A 23305-nucleotide genomic window follows, 5' to 3' on the forward strand; every position below is an offset into this window, starting at 1 on the left:
GGTGGCTTCACCAAGGACGAGATCTTCGCGTGAGCCAGCAGTGTCACCTTCCATACAACATCAAGCCCTTCACGGATGAGTTATTGTGTGACATTACTCCCCTTGAAGTTTGTGATGTATTACTAGGACAACCATACTTGTGGAAGCGACATGCTGTGTATGAATCAAGGCCCCGTGCTGTTATTATTACATTAGGAAATAAGTTGTTCAGGATACCAGAGGTAGCACCACCTGCCGCCCTTTCTTTGATTACTGCAAAACAATGCAGTAAGATCATTTCCAAAACCAGGAAATTTGTTTTCCTGATGATACGCCCTCAAGGAAAGAAGAAGACAGTGGTCGCGGCCTCCAAACGGGGTCCCTCTGCACGACAACTACAGATGGACAAGGTTGTGGAGGAGTACGAGGACATCTTCACCTCCCCGGCAGGGGTTCCTCTGCACTGTCAAGTCAAGCACTCCATCGATCTGACCCCAGGTGCGCCGCTACCCAATGGACCAATTTATCGGCGCTCCGTTCTGGAGAACGATGAAATCAAGAGGCAGATTCAGGAGCTCCTGCAGAAAGGTCACATCCGTCCGAGTTCATCGCCCTGTGGGAGCCCGATCGTGTTGGTACAGAAGAAGGATGGGACGTGGAGACTCTGTATTGACTATCGGGCACTGAACAAGATCACTGTCCGTAATAGGTACCCGATCCCGCGGATTGATGACCTCCTAGACCAACTAAAGGGGGCAAAATATTTCAGCAAGATCGATCTGAAGTCAGGATATCACCAGGTACCAATCGAACCCTCTGATGTGTGGAAGACTGCCTTCAAATCCAAGGAGGGCCTCTTCGAATGGTTGGTCATGCCGTTCGGATTGACGAATGCTCCTGCAACCTTTATGAGGCTAATGGATGACATCTTGCGGCCATTCACCAACTCCTTTGTAGTAGTATACTTGGATGACATTCTGATCTTCAGCCAGAGTTGGGAAGAGCACCTCCACCACATCCGACAGGTTCTCCAAACACTGCGGCAACACAAGCTATGTGCCAATTTGGAGAAATGAACTTTTGGCATGACCCAAGTTCAGTATCTGGGATACATCATTGATGAACAGGGGGTGCATGTCGATCCGGCCAAGATCCAAGTCATTCAGGATTGGCCCTCTCCAACCACTCTAACAGAGCTCCGCAGCTTTCTAGGTCTTGCCAACTTCTACCGCAGGTTTGTGTTGGGGTTTTCTCATATTTCTTGGCCCTTGAGTCAAGTCACCAAGGGCGGGGCGAAAGCAAAATTCTTTTGGTCTGAATCTCAACAGAAGGCATTCAGGGAATTGAAGGATCGCCTCTGCACAGCACCAGTGCTCGCGTTACCAGATTTACAACAACCATTTGAGATCGAGACAGATGCCTCTGACTATGCTATTGGGGCAGTCCTTACTCAACATGGACATCCAGTGGCATATCACAGTGAAACACTTTCAGACACAGTCCAGAAGTACCCCACTTATGATAAAGAGATGTATTCCATTGTACAGGCCTGCCGACAATGGAAGCATTACATTTTGGGGAAGGAAACGGTCATCCACACAGACCACCGACCTCTGCAGTTCATACAGACCCAAGGGAAAATGCAGAATGATCGCCATCAGAAGTGGTCTACATACCTGCAACAGTTTCACTTGAATATCAAGTATAAAAAGGGCAGCACCAATAATGTTGCAGATTGCCTCAGTCAGCCACCGATCATGGCGCTGACCACCGTGCTCAACTCTTGTGGGCATGAGACTGCTGATTGGCCACTTCTCTACAAAAGCGACCCAGAATTCGGCCACACATACCAGACACTCTTGGAAGGTCGGCATGTTGCAGATTTTCACCTCCAGGACGCCCTATTATGCCACCTCGGTCACCTTTGTGTTCCATCAAGCGAGCGTGCCAAGATGATTTGGGAAGCACACTACAGTCGGGCTGCTGGGCATTTCGGGGTCGAGAAAACAGTGGCAGTACTACAAAATTATTTCTATTGGCCAAATCTTCGACAGGATGTTGGGAAGTACATCCGATCATGTACTGCCTGTGCCATTGCTAAACCGACCATTAAGAAGCACGGCCTCTATACCCCGTTGCCTACCCCTAGTCGACCTTGGGAATCCATCTCCATGGATTACATGTCAGGCCTTCCTTCCACCAAGCATGGAAATGACTGTGTTTTTGTGGTCGTCGACAGGTTCTCGAAGATGGCCATTATGATGGCCTGCAAGAAGAATATCACAACAGAAGCCACTGCTAAACTCTTCTTTGAGCGAGTGTGGGTGCACTTTGGGATCCCACAGTCTATCATCTCAGATCGGGACAGTTGGTTTCTCAGCACATTTTGGTCCAGTCTCTGGTCAATGCTGGACACCAAACTCACGAAGTCCACAGCCTTCCATCCTCAAACGGATGGCCAGACAGAGGTTGTCAACAGGATGATTGTGCACATTCTGCGCATGTATAACTCAAAGCATCCACGCACATGGGACGAGATCCTCCCCTATGTTCAGCACAGCTACAACCGAGCTCTTCACAGCTCCACTGGCCATAGCCCTTTTCAGGTGGGTTTGGGATTCCAGCCACTATGCCCCATTGATGTGGCCATGCCCCTTGCAGCTACTCACATGAATTCAGCTCATGTCCAGTCCGAAACAGATAAGGCCACCAGCTTCATTGAGCGCATCCAACATATTCGCCAGCAGGTCCATGACATTCTTGAGAAATCAAATGCCAAGTACAAGCAGCGACATGATCAACACCGGGTGCCACACAAGTTTCAGGTGGACGACAAAGTCTGGTTGCATTTGCAAAAGGAATGCCTTACTGGAGCCTATCGGAAATTGAGACCACTCCGATATGGTCCTTACACCATTACTAAGGCGATGGGAGACAATGCATTTGAGCTCAGCATTCCCCCATTCCTTGGCCTGCACCCAGTGTTCAATGTGGACCGCCTTCGGCCATACTTTCCACCATTGCTAGACACATCCGACATTGCAGAACAACTCAAACCCACAGAATTAAATCCAGATTGCATGGAACAAGCTGCAACTGATCGGATCATGGACACACAGATCAAGAACACTCGCCAACAGAATATCCAACTATATCGAGTTGTCAAAGCAGGCCAACTCCTTCAGCAGGGCAAGTGGCTCACCAGGGAACAAGTTCAGCAGAAGTTTCCTCATCTCATGGAGGAGCTCAACGCAATGGGGACCATTGCTTCCTAAGGGGGGAGGAATGATCCAGGTGGATATTGGTGGCCACCTGCCAAGTCCACCTGGACCCCCACCATTTTCTTTCTCAGCATTTTCAGTTTCCTTAATTGTAGCACAACTTACTATTTTTAGCAGTTTTTCGGGTCCTGAACTTCCGGAGCCGTTTTGAGGCCCTAAACGACGTTTTTTGGGGAATCCAGGGGCAACATGGACCATGGACCAATGTTGCTCATTCCAACAATGATAGTGCTCGGATAGATCTTTCTAATGAGCTATTGTACGCGTCAAACGGAGATCATATCCCAAAGTTACGACCCCGGGAAGTTGGTGTACCAATTTACCCCCAAACGGGGCCCACAGTTTGGCGTTTCATCTCCTAGGGTTAGGTTTTGGAATGTTAAGGGTTTTCCATTGTTTCTCAACAATAAATAGGCCTTAGAGCCTCATTGTAACACAGTTCAGAGGCATGTAGCCACCACATCTCTTCTCAGATATAAGCTACCATCGCCCTAGCTGGTTTATTTCCATTTCTGGTTGTAAGCATATTGCAGTATTTTCCATTAATGAAATGAAGTATTATTTCCACTGCATCTTTGTGTATATGGTTATCTCTGTAATTTATTGCGTTCCTGTTTAAATCCGGATCACTAGCAGGCAATTGTGGAGGATTTTTTCATGAATGGTCAAGGAGACATAAAAAGATGGAGAATTATTATCCGCGGGTTAAATCATAGGGCTAAGCACAACAACAAGCTTATCATCTTGCAAATTGATAGAGTCAGTGGAGGTCTGTGGGGTTTCTAGCTCAAGAGCTTCAAGGATAGGCTTTCTAAACATTTCACTCTTTACCAACTCTACCAGAGGGACAGATATTTTTAACTTATGGACTTCTGACTCAAAGCTTAAAGAAGAAGATAGCTTATCAGAACCTTTTACCTCTTGAACTTTTGAGAATGACTGGATTAGCTGCTGGTCTTCTCTGTCTGATATTATGTGACTCTGTTTGGACAGAAGCTCTCTTGGAAGGGTTCTCCTTGACATTTTTTGCATTAGACCTCAAATTATATCTTTGTTGTTCACCAATCTGCAGAACAGCTTCTCTGTCCCACTCCTGATTGTCTTGTTCTTGCAGCAATGATTCTTCATACGCAGCCAATGTCAAAAAGGCAGCACTACCTTTATCTTCCATGCAGTGAATTTCATCCTCATATTCAAATTGTTCCTCCTCCATGACTACATTTTGGAAAGGAGCTTTAACTTTCTGTTCTTCTTTTGATTCTTCACCCCTCCGAATGATTTGCAACTGTTCATTTGCTCTTCTAAATGGATTGGGATTTCTTGGAGCAAATTGATGAGCCCCCAAATTGGGTAACTTGTTGGGCTCATTTTTCCTAATTGTCCTTGTTCAATCCTCCATTTTTCATAGATTATGCATGTTTTTTAGTATGTTTGTGTTATTTGAACGAATAAGGGTGGTCACTCTACCTAGGAGGCTAATACATGGTTATTTCAGGATTTGGACAAATTTTGGAGCAAAACCAAGCAATCATGGGTCAGCTGACAGCGAAGCTTGAGGTGAGGATTCGTAGGGAGGTTGTCTCTTGCATTAAATGGCCTTCCTCGAAATCTCCACCCTCAACTCCAAGCTCCACAGGCCACCAAAACGAGTTTTAAAGCAGCCAAGCAGTTTTGGGAAGAGTGACTGTTTACTAGCAGTTGGGACAACCAAGTCCCTTGAATCTAGGAGGGCTACTAGCCCCCTCATATTGTACAAATAGGAAGGCCTCAGCCTTCGTAGTTTACTTTTGGGAACTATTGGTATTTTTTCACTATAGTGCTGTCATTTTGCTCAGCCTGTTTTCTTGTAGCTACTGTTGTACAACTTTCATATGATGATTATTTTTTAATAATGAGAAGCAGCTTTACTTGGCATCAGATCTGAGTTCTTTATAGGAGCCTGCAGCTCTTGGGGTTGGGCCCAACCTGAGTGCTAAGGCCTCCTTTATGTATTGGTAGTTGTTCTTTATGCATTTGCAAAAACATTTTTGTTAGGTAGATTAAAGGTTTCTGATTAACTAGGTCATTGTTAATGGTTAAAAATACTTCTGATGCTCAGATTTTGTTGATAGGTTGTTAACAGGGAAAAGCTTCAAAATAGGGCCATCAAACATCTCTGGTTTCACCTCTCCCTCAGTGGGATCAGGAGCTGTGATCAGGATAACCTTGCTGCCCACAAAAACATTGATTTTGCTTTGCCATGCAATCACTAATGTTTGATTTTCATGTGTAGAAGTTGGTTACAAATTCAGACTTTTGCTTTCTTAGTTGCATGAGTTAGTGTACATGGTTTCATTGCAGTTCAACTTCTGTTCATTCTTTTTACTGACAGCTAGATCAGATTGGGTCAACATAACTAGTTTTTGATTTTACAAGTCTTCATTGGTTCAGTTGGAAAAACGACTTGCAGAGCACCTGTACCACTCCTCCATCTGCTTATTCTCCATTAGCACCATCCACTCCACCCTCTACTCAGAATCCTTGCCTCACGTTGCCATTTTCTCCCATAACCCTAGTTTTGTGTAACATTGCTTCAGTCTTCCTTGAACAAATCCAGCCATCTACCTCTATCCTCAACTCCATCCACCAAGTCCTGGACCACCTCCAACCCTTATCCTACCTCCATACCCACTCCTTCATCTTTCTCCATCCACCCATCCTCCAAAATCCAATTTATGAACATCATGTAGAAAGTTACAGAACATCCTGTAGAAAATCATAGACATCCTGTAGAACCCCTGCAGACTTCCTGTAGAAGCTCACAAGTGAGGTTTCTTGATAGCCAACCTCAGTGAAACTCTATGGAAGGGTGTTAGGGACCCCTTAGGCCCTCTATGAACCTTCCCGACCTCATCCAAGCATTTCCCCTCGCCAATCCACCTCTGCACAATCCAAATAGTCAAATTGCATGCATGATAATTCTTACAACTCATTCAAAAATACAAAAATATGTTTTTTCAGATGTTACTGTAGAAGTAGCTTAGATACATGTATTTACCTTCCTAGAAGTCAATGGAATTTCTTTCAGTAGCTTGCATCCTCTTTCTTGCATCAGTAGGGTTAGCTGGTAGAATTAGGGTTTGCTAGGGTTACATTTCCTTTCAGCTTTCCAATTTCTTTTTGTAAGTAGATCAGCCTTCTTTGAGTTAGCTTTCTTCCATCAGTTAAAAAGCTTCTTATCAGAGCTCATAGAAGTTGGCTTAAGCCCCTAGCAGACTTGTGCCAGCTGACCAAGTGACAGCTGTGGAAAGAGCTAGTACTTGTGCATACAGCACCGTTGCTTCCAAGTTTGTTACGAAGTACCGGGTTGATAAAAGTAAAGAAGGGAGTCCCAGGAGTTGCAGCATTATTGTTGCAATACTGGCGCTCACCACTCTTTTTGGCGCCGTTGCTAAATCGGTTGCTCATCCTCTGAGCAACTAGTCCAGCTCATCATCCTTTATGGCTTTGATCGCCTCCCTCACGTCCCAAGCCTCTGCTGTGATATCCTCTTCCCGGTCATGGAATCCTGCCTTCCTTTCCACTTCCTCCCATTGTCTACCTTCTTCCTCTTCCTTCACTCCTTATAGCAATCCCAAAAGTAAAGGAGGACTGAATTTCAAGCCAATCCAATTGGCCTACAAGTTTTGCATCAATTGTTTGTAGAGGGGTACCCTTGCCAAGGCTTCCCTCATCCTGGTGGGAGAGTGGTATTCATTTATCTTCAGGCTGTGAGGCAGTGTGTTCCACCGCCTTGTGCAGGCATGCATACAGTTTTCTACCAACAGTCTCTCCATGTCCTCAAAATGGGCAATGGCTTGAGCCTATTGCTCAATGTATTCCGGTAGATCCTGAGGACTGTTGGCCAAGTGCTGGTGGGCGCTTATCACTGCTGATGGGTCATCTGGCTCTTCTCTGATCATGAGAGGCTCACTGAGCTCTCTGCCTATGATACTGTGGACCTCTGCTGCTCTCTTCTCCTCATGGCTCATCCAAGAGGCCATGGCCATAAGCTGGACATCCCCTACCACCGTGTTAGGATCCCATGTGTTCATGTCTGGAAGGGAAAAGTTGTGCAAGTAGAACTTTGATAATTTGGCCCTATCCTCAGATGAAATACTGTCACATAGAGCTGCAAACTGATGATAATTTTGGAATGGGGTGATGCCCCTTTGAGCCAAGGTATTGATCTGAAACTGTAACCACTGATCCTTGAGGTATAGGGCATAGGATTTGGTAGGATGCCTACACTGCAGAGCTTCCATTGCCCAGCTGGCCATGCAGGCCAGCTGGGCCTCCTTTTCTTGTTTCTGTTATTTCATAGATTGTGTCTCCAATGCTTTTTCTTGTAGTTGCTGATTCAGTATCTCAACTTCAGTCTGCACCCCTTCCTTTCTCTGTTGTTCATCAGGGGTATCTCTGGCTATTGTGGGCTCCTCCTACTGCTGTTGTTCCCCAAGATATGAGGCTTGTCTTCCTTCCTCTGTCCCTTTAATTGTAGCTGCTATCTAAGCAGCTCATTCTCTTCCTGTAGCTTGACCCGTTGGCTGCTCTCCACATGTCGTACTAGAGCCAATTCACTCCTTGCCTCTTTGAGCTGTTCCTCCAGAGGACCTATATCCGCCACCCCCTTGGACTTAGCAATTTTCATCCAAGTGTGGGTCCTCACTCTCTCTTCTTCTAGTGCAAGGAAAAGTGGCACTGTGAATTTTTGAGGGATGATCTTTCCGGACTCCAAGAAGTTATAATAGGAGCCCAAGCTGGGTTGGGGGCTAGGTTCCACAATGTTTTCTACCTTTTCTTCCTCCTGTGGTGATTTAGTTGCCTCACCCTCCATTGCTTTGGCCTCCTTCAACCTAGCCAGTGTTTCCTATAGAATAGTCTCTGTGTCCTGTAGAGAGACCTTTGTATCCAACATTTTCATTCTCTCCCTCCAGGTGGATGTCTTCGGGCTTCCCCGTTCATAAGTGATGGATGCCTTGGAGGGGGACCTCTCCTTTTGTGTGGTAGGGGTGTCTACAATTGTGATTGGTTCTTTTGACGGAGGCTGGGGTCTGCCAGTCTTAATCCTTACACTCCTTCTTGCCTTAAAATACAGGGGAGGCTCCCTCTTTCACTTTTCCTTCTGCTTGGGAGATGTGCTTAGGGTGGCCAGCACAGCTGCTACCTCCCTAGCTAAAATTTCCGGTGATTTTTCCCTCTGTTGCTCTGTCTTCGGACTTCCTGTAGAAAGTCCTGTGCTGACTGTTTTCTGTCTTCCTGTAGAAGCAATTTTCGGGCTTCCTGTAGAAACAGTCTGTCGGCTTCCTGTAGAACCAGTTTTTACTGATTTGGCTTGCTTGGCTGGGGGTGTCTTCTTCTTCAATTTTGTTGTGGTTTCCTTGGATGTGCCCTCACTTGCTTGGACCTTTTCAGTCCTTTCTGCCCTGATTTGCAACCGTTTCTCCCTTGGCGTTTGTGCTTTTATCTCACCCACAGCTTTGGCCTCAGTAGCTTGGCCTTTTTCTTGTTTCTCTTCTTGCTTTTCCTGTGGTGGCCTGTCCTGGGTTTTCTTACCCTTAATTTCCTTACCCTTAGTTAGCTTCTCTGCCTCAATATGCTCCTTTTCCTCACTGCTGGATGAAGTGAGTTCCTCGGCCAGAATCCGGATATCATCATCCTTGGTCATATTGCGAAAAATCTCCCAGGAGATAGGGGCAGTATAAGTATGGAGGGAATGTTATACTAGAAGCTTGATAAGCCCGTGATGAGCCAGCTGGTCTGGTGTCCCCTCCTTCAGTTTTGTGCCACACTCAATCAATCACTGTAGGAGGAAGTATGGGATGCTCAATTTTTGTTTTGAGGGAAAATACATCTTATGCCTGAGCTTAGTTAACAAGCGGAAGTGATAACCATACACAATACTGAATCACCCCTCATAATCTGAAGGCTGACCTCGCTCCAAAATGGCTAAAGGCTGGCTCTCCGGACCCCATTCTTATCCTCTGAAAACTGTTCTTTCAGTAGGAAAAATTCCTTTTTGGCCTTCTGGCCCAATTTCCTTTCCTCTTTATCCCAGGTTATCCCCAATGGCAAATCAGTGACCCGATTAATGAGGTGTGGGGTGACTTTCAAGGTTAATCTTCTGAAATTTACAGTGGCCAGTGTTTTTTATTTGGGCTGCAGGGACCTTAAGAACTCCTCTGTTATTTCATCATTGTGACCTTGAATTCTGTCACAGAAGGTCATCCAGTGGGCACGGGTAAACAGTTCTACCACCTCGGGAGTTTCCCTCAATTTTTTGGAATCTAAGGGTTCCTTTCTGATAAACCCTCCTAGCATGATGAAAACACTCTGTTTTTGGCTTGAGCTCTAGTTAGAATGGAAATTCCGATATGGTTTCCTCCTTTGATTCTCAGGACAGGGTTTCTCAGTTGTTTGTATCTCCCCTTTCACCAATTTCCTGGTTATACTACTGCTGCTGCCCAAAACTCAACTTGTCAAAGGAAATTAGGCTCTCACAGACAGGGTGCAGAGATTGCTTTTCTATTCCATCCACATAACAGTCATAAAAAAAAATTATATGTGCACAGGTGAGACTTACGTCGGTGTATCGTTCATGGAGAGAATTAGTTAACAGGAACCATGGAGGAAAATGTGATGCAGCATCATTTTAAATAAATTTCGTGTATCATATAAGCAAACGACAATTCTTGACCCACAGGCAGACTGGTTTTACTTTTCCCTACTCCAAACAAGTTAATTCACCACCTTTCGAAATATCAAGCATGGGGGTGGCGTGCTCGAGCCTACCTCTCTTCGAAATTTCCAATTCCGACGTAGCAGATATGGGTTTCTATGCTCCGGGAGCTTTCTTTGTGCTTCCTGTAGAGCTCCTTCCTGTAGATAGCTCTTCCTTATTCTGGAGGACGTCATGGCTCTTCTGAGCAAGCCTGGGACGTGGGAAGATTTTGAGCCGGGCCAAGAAACTCAGCCTAACGAACTGCAGAGAAGGAGGACGCTCACGTTGCTAAAAACCAGTGGTAGGCATAAATGATAGTGGTTAATGTGAGTGCTCTGGCTGAATGATTTTGAAATACAGCACAATTCATGGCGCGGGGGGTGAGGCGTCCAGTCCGATCCGTTAAACAACGTCACGACCATCATTCCCTGGCATGTCTCTGACTGCCAATGTCTATATCCGCCATTACCCGCCGTCATCCCTGTCAATCCGCCGATTTCACTGCAAATCTACTGATTTTCCCCGACTTGACACTTGCCACATGTCGGCTCCACGTCCTTCTAGCAGAATCGAGCATAACCGAGCTCGTTTTGATCCCACGAGGCAATTCTACTAGCTGTGGATGGCCAGTTTATTGGCCATTGTATTCATTCAATCCGCACCATTCACAAGTATGCAATGTTCATAGTATAGCTTATGAAATTTGGCGAAATAAGGTTAGGCACTTACCTGTGTGGCCGTGGATGTGTTTCACAGGTTTCTGGACATGAAACGATGGCTTTTCTCACTGCTGCTTCGTGCACAGGTGTTGGAATTCCTTCGTTCATTGGCTAATTCTAGATGCAAGGCTTTCAGGACCCGATCCTTTGGTCGTGAACGTTGCATGCACGGCCCCGTCTTTTCTCAGTTGTCGAGGAGGTGTTCGCATTTACGCGGAGCTGGTTGCATGCCTCCTGTGTTGATTTCAACTGCTCTTGACTCCATAGTGTGTATTCCAGGCGGATCAGCAGCTACAGGATTCCTGTAGTTGCTTCTCCTCCTAGGCTGCATGATGAAATGGGCACGGCTATGGTCATGGATGAAGGGTCCTATTGGAGCTTTTGGCAGGTAGGGTGTGCGAGCATTTGAATGCTTGATTTGTCCCTTAGGAAAAAAAAAATCACTCTCAGGAAAACAGGACTTTTTGCATGACTGTGCAGGAATACGGGACCAAATTGTGGTAATGGCGATGGAAAGAGATGAAACAGGTGATGTATGGGAAAGAGGGATGGTTGCAGGCCTCACCAACAAACTCCAAGCTTTAAATCCTTCTCCAGAATCGATTTCGGCCTCCCAAAGGTTCTACAGGATGTTTCCTGTAGAAATGCAAAACTTCCTGTAGAAAGTCAAGAAACTTCCTGTAGGAGGTTGAATCTTGACCCTAATGTGTCCAAATCCTGGAAAAAGTGAGTGGCCATGGAGGGAGTGTCTGTGAGGATGTCTGGTAGCTTGGGATGGACCCCTGTCCTTGTTTTGCGCGACCTTCTTCATCTGCACTATAATCCCTGCAACCTGCAATAATTTTTCAGAGATTAGACCTGTTTCTTTTCTTTTTTCTTTCCTCTTTTTCTTTTTCTCTTTTTTTTTTTTTGAAAGACAGCAGGGGCGCCTTCATGAGGTTTTCACCCCCACTATCTACCCTGGGTGCCTCAGAGAGGTTTTCACCCAAGGATCTTTTTATTCAAATTCTTTATTTTCTGAGAGACAGCAGGGGCGCCTCCTTGAGGTTTTCACCCTCACTGCCTGCCCTGGCCGCCTCAGAGAGGTTTTCGTCCAGGGATCTTTTTATTCCTCTTTTTTTTTTTTTTTTATGATCAAGGTGTGGCCAGAACAGAGGCAGAACCCTACTCTATTACCAGCACTGATTTTTCCACAGTTTCAATGAACTCCTGCCTTGAAAGGGGTTTCTTGTATATTTTCAACCGATGCCCATTGACAAGCATGGGGATGGCTTCCTCATCAATGGTCCTGATAAGGAATGAACCATTGTCATTGCATTTCTCCACTGTATACGGTCCTAACCATCTTTTCCTCAGCTTTCCTTTGAAATCCTTGTATCTTGAGTCATACAGCAGTGCCCAATCTCCCAGCTAGAATTGCTTTTCATTAAGGTGTCGGTCATGCCATATCTTCCTCTGGAGTTGAACTACTTCTGAGTGGAGGAGGGCATGCATTCTTTGTTCATCTAATCCATTCAGCTATAATAATCTTTCACATTGAGCATGGTTGAGATCTAGGTCCAACTGAGCTACCACCCTCAATGTATTGTACTCGAACTCTATGGACAACAAAGCTTTCTTCCCGTAGACCAACTCATAAGGTGTGAAACCGGTTGTAGTCTTCCAAGTGGTGTTGTAGGCCCAGGTGGCCTCAACCAGGCGATCTGCCCAATCCTTTCTGCTGCTTCTCACAACCTTAGTCAAAATCCCTTCCAATGCTCGATTAATGACTTCCACCTGCCCATTTGCTTGAGGATGATAGGGGGTGGAAGTCTTGTGCTTGATCTTGTGATGAGCGAGCAAACCTTCAATCAGGTTGGAGGTGAACTGGCTTCCTTGATCGGTGACTAACTCTCTTGGGTAGCCAAACTTGTAGAAGATATTTTCCCTCAGGAACTCAGCCACCTTTTCTTCTGTTGCTGCTTTGATTGCCTTCGTTTCTGCCCACTTGGTCAGATATTCGATGCACACAATGATGCAAGACTGTTGCTTTGAAGGAGGGTTGATAGGACCCACAAAATCCATGCCCCACTTCTCAAATGGCTCGAAGGTCACTTGAGGTTGGAGAGGAATTTCGTCCCTTGGAGTCGGTTTCGCCATCCTCTGACATCGGTCACACTGGCTGATGTATCTTCTGACATCTTGATGAAGAGTAGGCTAATAGCAGCCTGCCTGTAGAATTTTGAAGGCAGTCCTTTTGGCTACAAAGTGGCCTCCACAAGGTCCATCATGACAAGTTAGGAGGATGTCAAAGACTTCCTCCTCCCTAACACAACATCTCAAGATCTGATCTGGGCCAAGTTTAAACAGGTTGCCCCCGATCCAAGTGAACGGGGCACTCTTCCTTACAATTATGCTCTTCTCTTTTGAGGATAGATGCGGAGGGAACTGTGCTGAGACCAAGTAATTTGATATATCAGCAAACCATGGAGAGAGCACTGAGATAGCAAATAGATGTTCATCTGGCATCTGGTCATCCACTGTTCCTTCTTCACCTGCAGGCAAGTCCAATCTAGACAAGAAGTCAACAACAACATTTTCCTTACCTGGCTTGTCAACAATCGTCAAATCAAATTGCTGCAACAAAAGTAACCATCTAATGATACTAGCATTGACATCAGGCTTATTCATTAAATATCTAATCGCAGCATGATCAGTGTGTACAAATGTTTGATAACCAGTGATGTAGTGTCTGAACTTGTTCAGGGAATGGACTACAGCCAGGAACTCTTTCTCGGTTACAATATAGTTCATTTCTGCCTTGGACAGGTTTTTACTGATGAAGTATATGGCATATGGGAGTTTCTCCTCAACTTGTCCTAAGGCTGCCCCTATGGCTTTATTCGAGGCATCAGTGTGGATGTGGAAAGGTAGGGCCCAGTTTGGACCTCTCAAGATCGGGGCAAACACCAGTTTATCTTTCGACTCATCCAGTGCGCCTTGACAGTTGTCAGTCCATTTAAACTCAACATCCTTCCCTAAGAGTCCAAACAAAGGTGAGGCTAGCTTACTGAAGTCTTTAATGAATCTTCGATAATATCCTGCTAAGTCTAGCAAACTCCAAACATCTCTTACCTTTTGAGGAGGTGGGACCTTTTGGATGATAGAAATTTTATTAGAATCCACCTGTAATCCTTGCCGAGAAATGGTATGACCTAACACAGTCCCTTCAGTCATCAGGAATTCACATTTTTCAGGATTGAGGGACAGGTTCATCTCAATGCACTTGGTTAGAACTTTTCCCAGATTGGTCAATGCTTCTTGGAAGTTGGACCCATAAGGAGTGAAGTCATCCATATAGATTTCTACCGAATCATGGACCAACTCAGAAAAGATGCTCAATACTGCTCTTTGGAAAGTGGCAGGAGCGTTGCATAGCCCAAAGGGAAGGACTCAATAGGCAAAGGTACCCCAAGGACAGGTGAAGGTGGTTTTATCTTGGTCTTCCGGGCTGATTTGGATCTAGTTATACCCATTGAACCCATCTAGGAAAGAGAATAACTTCTTCCCTGCCAGTCCATCCAACACCTGGTCTATGAAAGGAAAAGGGAAATGGTCTTTCTTGGTGGCTTTGTTAAGTTCTCGGTAAGCTACATAGATTCTCCACTTCCCATTTTTTTTGGGCACCAACACTAGAGGCGAGGCCCACTCACTATCGGAGATAGGATAGATGAATCATGCATCCAATAATTTTTGCAATTCTTCTTTGACAATGTCCTTAAGGGCTGGATTCATTCTCCTCTGAGGCTGCCTGACCAGTTTACAATCTTCTTTAATGTAGATGTGATGGGTACAGACAGAAGGATAGACTCCTTTCGTCTCCTTATAGCTCCAGGCGAAAGCATCTGAATGGTTGTTCAGTGAGCTACACAGCTCCTTCTCCTGGGAAGGAGATAGGGAGGAGCTGATCTTTAAAGTTCTTCCAGGACCAAACTCCACATTCTTAACTTTGGGAGAGGTTGGATCAGTCACACAGAGGTCCACTGAGGTGCTGGCTTCGGTATCCTCCACCAATTCCTCTAAGGACAGTGCACTGGGAGGTGGATTCTGAATCAAAGTCTCAATCAAATCATCCTCGGTTTGAGGACCTCCCCTAGTGGTTTTCTATTGTGCACAAGGGTGCAGAGTAGACCTCATCCTCATCTCCTTCTTCCAACCAGAGTGGTAAGTCATGTTCTAGCAGAGGTTGGGCAGGAGGATATAGGACTAGCTGCTTGGACATAGGCCCATTCTTGATGGTCATGCTTCCAACTCGGCAACTGATGTAAGCATCGACAGTGGCTAACCAAAGCCTTCCCAAAATGAGGGGGTATCCAGTTAGCTTAGCCTTTGGCTGAAGGACTAAGAAGTCTGCAGGGTATTCCCAAGAGTCAACAGAGACCAAGGCATCCTCCACAATCCCTTCGGGAGTCACGGTGGAGTGATCTGCCAACTGCAAGACTGTCGAAGTCTTCCTTAAGGAACTTTGAAGGTTGAGTTTAAGCATGGTCTCCCTAGTCATCACATTAATGGCAGCCCCTAGATCAATCAAGGTATGGGGGATAATGGTGCCATTGATGTGGACATCAACTACAGGACTCCCAGGGTCCAAATACTTTGGACAGATTACTTGCCCCAACATTAGATCGGACAGTTGTCCTATGACATTGATAGTCGAGGCATCTCTCTTTCTCCTGCCTGGGTGCCTGAAACACTTCTCCTTAATCAATTTGTTGTATATTGGTACATCCTTGATGGCCTGGAGAAGTGGTATTTTCACACATAACTGTTTTAGTTCCCCCAGAAGTTCAGTCTCCTTGGGCTTGGTTGTGTGGTTACTGTTAGTCGCTTAGGAAAGGGTGGAATGGCTTTGGGTTCACTTTCCTATTTGTCTTCCTCATCCTCTGGGGGAGGAGGTTGGTGGTCTGGAAGGGTCTTCCCGAATCGCAGGTTGATCTCTTGGATCTCCACAACATAGGTAGGACATGTTGTCTCCCCAGTGTATACCTGCTGGGACTGTCCGTTGTTGGGGTTTGGGTTCGGTTGGGCAGGCATCTAAGGTTGTCTTGGAGGAGCAGGAGGTAATGGTTGTGGTTGAGCAGGTGGTGGAGGCAGAATGGCGGGAGGAGAGTTGTATTGGGGCCTCCACCCCGGTTGAGTTGCATTCCACTGAGGCTGTGGCTGGACATGTGAGTGAAATGAATGAGCAGTGGGTTGAGTATGGTATTGAGGTGGATAAGACCATGGAGGAGTTGCAGACCAGGAAGGATGAGCAGGGGGACCCCAAGAAGGCATGTGAGTAGATTGGTTGGGGCTATAATAAGCTTGGGATGTCCCTTGCATCCCCTACTGGTAAGGTTTAGGTCCATGCGGCCTCCTTTGGTTAAGGAAGTAGAGAGGTTCAGTGGGTGCCTCAGTCCCTTGGTACATGGCTTTGAATCCGAGCAAGGTTGGGCATTGGTTTGTAGGGTGGTTATCCTCACAAACGAAACATACCTCTACTGAGTGCAATGGACACTCGTTCTTAGGGTGCTTCCTCGTACATCTGGGACAGAAAATGGCTAGAGCCCTCTCAGCTTCCTCTTTCTTTTGTTGGATTCGGAAAGTATCAATTTGCATGGCAATGGTCTATCTCATCTCACTTTTTAGGTCTTCCATCTGATTAGAAAACTCATGCTTGGAGAAGGTAGTATTAGTTGAAAGTGGATTCCCCCTACCTCTTTTCTGGGCTGCCCTAGAGTGGTTTCTAAACGCAGTCTTTATGTCCTCATAAGGTAGTTGGTAAATGTCTCCTCCAGCTAGCATGTGAAGGGTATCTAGAAGGTCTTCAGGGACTCCTCGGAGCAGAACCAGCTTTAGAGATTCAGGGTCAAGTGTGCACCTGGCCCGTTTATAGCTAATTTGGAACCTTTCCTCATAGTCATATAACGACTCATCATTTCCCATGGTCATCCGAAAGATTTCTCCCTTGGTTTCCTTTGACCTACAATAATATTGGTATTTGTTGTTAAAGTCTTGTTGCATCTGAGCCCAAGTAGTGATACTGTTTCCAGGTAACCCCATGAACCAGCGTAATGCTGCATCCTTGAGGGTGGAGGGAAAGAGTTTCAACTTTTGCTCGTCTTTTGTATAGTCATAAGTTCGACAAAGGAAAGCAAACTCAAACAGGAAGGTATTAGGGTCTTCAGTGGTCAATCCATGGAAATGAGGTAAGGCTGAGGGACTGATGTTCTTCATTTTCATGTCCCCGTTAGCCTCTCGGATGGGGAAGGTACCTTCTATTCTCTCGTCATCGTCTCTACCATTTACGTTGTCAGCCATGGTCTCAAAAGGAATGTTTTCTTGCTCTTCTTCTTTTATAGGATCTTTGTATATCTCAGGAGGTTCACCTATAGGTTCTTCTGTATCACTGCCACCAAAGAAGAGAGAAGGGTGACTCAGTGAAGTGGTGGGGGTGTTGGGTAGGAATTTTCTGGTATTATCTCTGTTCCTACGAGGCATGAAAGGATTTTTGGTTGCTTTTTATTTTTTCTCTGCTTGTACCTGCAAAACTGAAACAGATGGAATTGCAACTAACTACAAATCTATCTTGCAGAAATGGAAAAGCGGAGTTGAAATGAAAGCAGGAAAGGAATAATCTACTTTGCTGAAATAAAATTGCTAGAATGAAATGCTAGACTACGCTTGCATAATTGAAATTCTATTTTACGCTTGCAGAATTTAAATTGCGAAATTGAAAGGCTAATCTATGAAAGCAGGAAATGTCTATTTTACTTTTGCAGAAATGAAATTACAGAATGGAACTGAAATAAACTACTTCGCAGAAGGCGAGAGTAGGGAAATAGAAGAAAAGCAACAATCACAAATACTCTGATGCTTCCCCGGCAACGATGCCAAAAAGAGTGGTGAGCACCAGTATTGCAGCAATAATGCTGCAACTCCTGGGACTCCCTTCTTTACTTTTATCAACCTGGTAGTTCGTAACAAACTTGGAAGCGACGGTGCTGTATGCACAAGTATTAGCTCTTGTACGATCTGACCAAGTGACAGCTGCGGCAAGAGCTAGTACTTGTGCATACAGCACCATCACTTCCAAGTTTGTTACGAACTACCAGGTTGATAAAAGTAGAGAAGGGAGTCCCAGGAGTTGCAGTGTTATTGCTGCAATACTGACGATCACCACAAATGTGTTCTGCTGCCTTGTTTTTCCTGAATTCTGCTCAACCTTCAGCTTATATATTTCAGCAGCCAATGACTCTATCATCTTAGTCATTTTATCTAATTTAGGCTCTAAAGATGATGTAGAGGAAGTAGAAGCCTTACCTCTCTGCCTCCTTCTGTCAGCTTGACTTTTGAGCTTTTCTGCAACCATGATATTAGACTCTACTTCTAGCGCTGCATCTTGCATGTCTGCCAGAGTAGCACATCTCCTTTCTCTCAACAACAGGCAAAAATAAAAGTCAAAAGCATTGGCATAAGTGAGTTTGGCAGAGGTGGGGGCATGCTTTACCTCAGCTGGTATCTTACTAAACATACGATTGAATCTTTTATTAAAATCAGGCAATGATTCCCCATTTTCCCTCTTCAGATTACCAAATTCAGTATGATAATACAACAAGTCCTTTTTATCTCCCCAGTGCTTCAAAAATGCATCATCTAAGGCTTCAATATCAGCAATAGATCTAGGAGCTAGTTCTCTGAACCACTTTTTGGCCTCTCCATCAAGGCTCTGGACAAAAGCTCTCATCCACACATCGTTTTCACTTATGTCTAAGTTATCGGCATAACTATAGAAAGCCTCAAGGTGTTCTTCTGTTGTTACTCCCTCTATACCAATGAACTTGGGCATATACTTCTAATATTCTCCCACAAGGATGGGATTCAAAGGAACAGGCAAGACCAAGGGTCCATATCTAGCAGCAACAATTCTTTCTATCTTCGTGGGTGCTTGCTGGCCTGCCATGATTGGGATATGTGGAAGGAAACTGGCAGATTGAATGGTAGGAAGTAATGTGATGGATGGCAGAGACAAAGGGATGTTTTGGACTGTATGGGAAGCTTTCTTTGGACTGAGATTCAAAGGGGAACTAGATGGACAAGGGGTTGTATTAATCTCTGAAGGAATTTCTTTATTAACAGTGTTGGGCTTTAAATCTTCAAACTGTATATCTTCAGCTATAACTTTATATTTCAGAGATGCATGAGATTTCTTAAGCTTACCTAATCCTGATGCCCTTTCTGTGATGCTTTCTTCGATTTGACAGTCCTCTCAGGGTCAGGCACTGGTTTAGCTGGGGATTTCTGAGGATTTCTTTGAGTATGTATTACAAACTGAGCCAAAACTTCAATGTGGAGTCGCCAAATGTTGGTCTTCCTCCAGTGGAGTCACCAGATAGATGATTACAACCAGAATATGTGTCTAAACCTTGTCTATCATCAAAATTTGGAACTGTGTCGTTCTCCCAGGGCAACTGAGCTTCAATCTTCGATCCCCGGAAACGGCGCCAATTAATGTTATCGCCCCAAGAAACTCTCCTAGGTTGTATATCATAGATGCTTAGGAACATTACAAACTCAACAAAAATGTTGGAAATAGGTGGATGAATGGAAATAATGATGCATATTCAAGCCAGATAACCACTTCTACTATGCTTAACCCCAGAAATGGGTGAACACCCCTAGACTACAAGGCTTTAGGCCACCAATTATTCACAGTTTAAGGAATAGGTGAACATGGAGAATATTGACCACACCAACAGATGCACAAGACCATTTGATGGTTGGCTGCAACCAGTAGAAAGGTCTGTAAATCTATTTCCTAATGCACAGATAGGATGACAGCTCTCTGGCACCAAGAAAACAGAAACCTGCATACACCTTCAATAATACATAGTAGATTCTAACACAGAGGTGGGATGATAGCCCCTCAAATGCTAAACATCAAAATCACATGAAAAATGCATAACAGGCACAGCCTGGAACAAAGAAGAAGCAGAAAGTGAGAAATTAACAGCAAAAGAAGCTTGCATTAGCTGAAAATGAAGACCAGACGCTACAGGTATCACAGTAGTTACAGTCTCCAGAAGTTGGACTTTACATCAAAACAATATCCATCAACCCTCATTACATCTTGTTTCCCGGTATATATGGAGGTTGATTACAAAAATATCTGCTATCCTATGCATGGAGGGGTCATCATGGACCACCTACCACATTAACTATCTGATATGGGTCTCTGAAACAAACCGATGCTTCAATAAACAAAATTTGACATTCTCTGGTACTTAGGTGTAATCCTCGAGCAGGTGGACTGTTGTATGAATAAATCTCCATAACTGCTGAAGGCGTTTAACTGCTCAAGGTTGTACTTTCCTTCCTTGGTCGTGTTGTCTCCTGAATGAGGTAGTTGAAGATTAACTGCGCAAAGCGCTGGTCAGTGATCACCTTCTTCCTTCGGATGCACGGGATAGGCCAAAAACACGATGACTACATGGGAATGAATGGAGGGTAGGGAATAAATATTAGCCATTGGATGGAACAGATGGATGACTGAGATCTCTTGGCAGGCGGCGTCGGGAGGAAACGGAGGCGTAACTTATTGTAATCCTTTAGATCTGGCAGATGGATGACGGAGATCGAATTACAGGGGTTATCGGGAGGAAACGCGAATGGAGAAACGTGGGCCATCGGATCGCAATCGGGCAGATACGACGGTTATCGAGCGGCAGAGGTGTGCGAACGTTAATGAGCAGGTGAACAGCGGTTTCATTGGTGGGCGGTATTCCCCGCACCGCCTTTAGAGCTACGGCGGTTTCCGTATGCGGGGGCGCGATGCAATAAAATTGCGACGCATGGTGGATGTGACTCGCAGGAAACTGCTTACTGTTAAGTTATGGTATGTTCTATGCTTATAACAGTTTACTTCTTTTTCTTATTATATTCCACCGATTAGCAATCACATGTACATAAAGTAAAGTGCAGATAGAACATTAAACGATCGACAGAAAACAAGCCAAGACAAGAGACACAAGATGTGGCGGCTAGCCAGGGACAAACCCCACAATGTGTGGGGAAACCCTTTGATCAAATCTTCTTTTATCTTCAATAATTCAGCAGAGAGAAACAGTACAATAAATCTGATTCATATCATCAGTAGCAAACCCTAGATCAGTAGCATCAGCATTAGCGGCTTCATTATCAAACTAGGGAAGACCATATCTCACAAACCGACAGTCGGATTGAATTCATTCCACCACCAAAAGTTTCGACTTCCAGAGGAGGTTCAGATGAGGAGATCTTCTAGGCCACGCAAGTCAATCTTTACTTCTGCAGTTGCAACTTCAGTTTCAGCAGTTTCTGGCTTCAAACTAGGGCAGTCGATATCTTGCAAACCGTTTGTCGGATTGACTTCATTCCACCACCAAAAGTTGCGGCTTTCAAAGGAGGTTCAGATGAACCTACAAAGTAGTTCAAATGAGGAGATCTTCTAGGCCACGCAAGTCAATCTTTACTTCTGCAGTTGCAGCTTCAGTTTCAACAGTTTCCGGCTTCAAACTAGGGCAGTCGATATCTTGCAAACCGTTCATCGGATTGACTTCATTCCACCACCAAAAGTTGCAGCTTTCAAAGGAGGTTCAGATGAACCTACAGCGCAGTTTAGATGAGGAGATCTTCTAGGCCACACAAGTCAATCTTTACTTCTGCAGTTGCAGCTTCAGTTTCAGCAGTTTCCGGCTTCAAACGTGTGAGAGAGAGAGACCCATTTCAGCGCAGTAGAGAAGAGACTCATATCTGCGCAGTAGAGAGAGAGAGATGTGATGAGATGAGTGAGTGCAAATGAGGAAAAGTCCTCTTATATTTATACACAACGTTGGTGGGTGAATAGATGCGACTGTTGGGCTTCTGAGCCTACATGAGTTGTAGGTCGGCTTGATAATAATTCCATAATCAAAAGAAATTCATATCTCCATGAATACTTATCGGAATTGGATGATCTTTATATCAATCCTACACCTCTCGATGAGAGGAATCTAATAAAAATATTATTAGCCATGAATAAGATGACGCACATGAATTTTTTCCCTGGTTGCCAATTTTAACACTTACCCTGCCGACTATCGCGTGTGCAGGTTACGGGAGCGGGAGCTGCGTATGTCGTCCGATCGCGGTGGGGTTTTATTGGAAGGCCCGGATGTGATTGCACAGGCTTGTGTGGATGTGACGGGAAAGGGTGGGTTATGGTATGCGGTCATGTTATCGTGGTTTTATAACGTTTAAACTAGCACCCGGGAGCTAAGGAAACATGGCTTAATACTAAATGTTGGTGTAAAACAGGGATAGTGGGGGCTATGGAGTTATAAGGAGAATGAAGGAGAAAAGGAAACCAACTGCTATGAGCTTTCTTCAAGCACGAAACAACACTGCCACACCTGTTTTCAATCCATCAAATGTCACAAAATGTAGCAGAGCTAACAGGACACTCTCATCTCAAGTCATCTCATAGGGGAGCATATGTATTCCACCTATGTCGGGCAATAGGTGAGATACAATGTCTTATCCATCCTATTTCCTATTGATCTTCCCAACAATTACCCTCAAGAGTCATGTGGTATAAGAACACCTTTGCACCGTAATCTTGTGTGAGTTTCATAACTTACCAAAGGTATGGATCGCACGCCCCAAGCCCTCTCAACTTATTGGCCAGACGGAGAGCTACAATCCCAATAAGCCCAGCTTGTGTGTATGATGCAAAATGGGGTATACTGTGTTAGAACAAGATAGGGGAGCAACATCTTCCACCCTATGGGTGACAGGTAGAGATGATACCTTATTGTCCAGAGATCCCTCAACTATAGGATCCCTTCATCTCAATTCCTTACCCTTGTAGCTTAGACATGGTGGAAGAGTTAGCTCAGTGTCCTCGATTATCCCTGCTCTCTCTATAGATCAAAAACATATCAACGTGCTCATATATAGTACTTGCTTTAAAAACTCACTGAAGAATTCAATCATATTGCCTCATACATTACCAAGAGAAATAATCATTTGATTACATCAAAAATTATGTCATAATAAATACATGTTATAAAAGGATACCTTATTATTCCTTTCTCCCTCTCAAGGAGGTAGCAACCACAAGCCTAAGCTTGTCTCATACAACAACACTATCTCAACACAAGGATATATCTCAATCCCAGCAATATATGAGATTCTCTGCTTATCGGATCTCACCTTTATTCTCGCAATGTATCACTTTCATATCCAGAACCTGCTCAAACATCTCTACCAAGAAATTCCTTAGCCAAACTGCCCCACAACTATCCATGCTAGCAACAATGTATTCAACCTCGGTCATGCTTAAGGTTATAGGCTTCTTTTTCCTGCTCATTAAAATGTCATGGCAGATCCCAAGCTAAAGCAACACCCATATCTGTTATTTCTATCAAAAATTCTTTTTAGCCTTTTCAACATTAGTGCATCCATGCAAATGTACATCTCCGGTAGTATATCTTAGCCCAAGAATTATCATCCCATGCAAATATCTCAAAAAGTGCTTGTCGTCAACCCAA

The sequence above is a fragment of the Pinus tabuliformis genome, chromosome 4_2 (genome assembly GCF_031772625.1).
Source record: "Pinus tabuliformis cultivar Carrire ecotype Pingquan chromosome 4_2, CPIR1, whole genome shotgun sequence".
NCBI classification, from domain to species: Eukaryota; Viridiplantae; Streptophyta; class Pinopsida; order Pinales; family Pinaceae; genus Pinus; species Pinus tabuliformis.